Source organism: Thalassophryne amazonica, chromosome 16 (assembly GCF_902500255.1).
Source record: "Thalassophryne amazonica chromosome 16, fThaAma1.1, whole genome shotgun sequence".
Lineage (NCBI taxonomy): Eukaryota > Metazoa > Chordata > Actinopteri > Batrachoidiformes > Batrachoididae > Thalassophryne > Thalassophryne amazonica.
In genome coordinates this window covers 56,863,689-56,865,656 of record NC_047118.1, presented here as the reverse complement: position 1 = coordinate 56,865,656, position 1,968 = coordinate 56,863,689, and positions in this window count along the sequence as shown.

Sequence of the window (1,968 nt, the reverse complement as noted above, 5' to 3'; positions counted from 1 at the left end):
GATGGAGCTATTTTTTTTTTAATTGGGGTACATTGCAAACAAATGGTTACAGTACACTTAAGTGTAGAAAAAATAATTCTGGTGCTAATAATGGATGTAGAGTAAATAATATTTAGTGTTGTGTGACATCTCCTGCCCCACACGAATATTTCTGGAACTACCAATTGTCTATTTTCTTAACATCAATCCCAAACATTATGTACCAGCTTTCACGTAGTGGCCTTGGACTTTATCAACCTCTTTAAGCACATGGCTAAGATACTGTCATTGGATTGTTTATACTACACAAGGAAGCAAAATATATTTGTAACATATGATATAGGATTTCCATCATCAATCTAGTTCTGCACAGATATTTCCTCAAGGTTACATAAAGCTTGACCCCAACGTTCAATGCAATGCTAGAATAAGGTTCAAGTCAAGAGCATCCACACAGGAACATCCGTAACCTTGCAAGAACATACCTATCACGTTCTCCTAGGATTATCCTAATGTTTCTTGTAATGTTCCCATAACATATTTAGTAACACTGAGAGGATGTCAAAAAACCATCCATAAGAATGTTCTCCAAACGTTTTCCTCAACATTCTGGGAACATTTTTTGTTACCTGGGACTGTAATTACAGTGCATCCAGAAAGCATTCACAGAAATTTTTCCACAATGTATTATGTTACAGCCTTATTCCAAAATTCTACGCACAATACCCCTTAATGACTGTGATTTTTTTTTTTCAAATTTATTTTCTCTGTGGAGAGAGGAGAATCTTCCAGAAGGACAACCACCTCTGCAGCAATCTACCAATCAGACCTGCATGGTAGAGTGGCCAGATGGAAGCCACTCTTTAGTAAAAGGTACATGGCAGCCCACCTGGGTTTGGCAAAAAGCACCTGAAGGACTCTCAGTCCATGAGAAACAAAATTCTGTAGTCTGATGAGACAAAGATTGAACTCTTTGGTGTGAATGCAGGTGTCATGTTTGGAGGAAACCAGGCACCATCCCTACTGTGAAGCATGTTGGTGGCAGCATCTTGCTGTGGGGATGTTTTTCAGCAGCAGGAACTGGAAGACTAGTCAGGATTGAGGGAAAGATGAATGCAGCAATGTAAAGAGACATCCTGGATGAAAACTTGCTCCAGAGCACTCTTGACCTCAGACTGAGGTGATGGTTCTTCTTTCAGCAGGACAAAGACCCTAAGCACACAGCCAAGATATTAAAGGAGTGGCTTTAGGACAACTCTGTGAATGTCCTTAAGAGGCCCAGCCAGAGCCAAGACCTGAATCTGATTAAACATCTCTGGAGAGATCTGAAAATGGCTGTGCACCGACGCTCCCCATCCAACCTGATGGAGCTTGAGAGGTGCTGCAACGAGAAATGGGCAAAACTACCCAAAGATAGATGCGCCAAGCTTGTGGCATCATATTTAAGACTTGAGGCTGTAATTGCTGCCAAAAGGGCATCAACAAAGTACTGAGAAAAGGCAGTGAAAACTTAGGTATATGTGATTTCTTCGTTTTATATACATATATATATATATGTATGTATGTATATAAATTTGTAAAAAATTCAAAAAAAAAATTTTTCATGTCATTGTGGAGTGTTTTGAGTCAAATGTTGAAGGTTAAAAAAACAACAACAACAAAAAAAAAACACAGAAGGTTCCACTTTTTCCACATTTTGTTTTGTTGCAGCCTTATTCACCTTATTCAGGAAGTCAGGGTGGGCGGCATCATTTTGTTAAGCAACTTAAGAGTTAAAGGTGTGTCTCAATGAAAAACATGCAGCATTTGTAAAGTCTGATAAAGTGGAACTACAAAACAAACGGAGAGAATTCAGAGCCAAGTTGCAGAAAGCAAAGCTTAATTTCAAAACCAAAGTGGAAAATAGGTTCTGCACAGGAAATCCCCGCCAGGCCTGGAAAGGCCTAAATAAAACGATGGGTCAGTCCAAAAAAGCTCAGATGGGACATT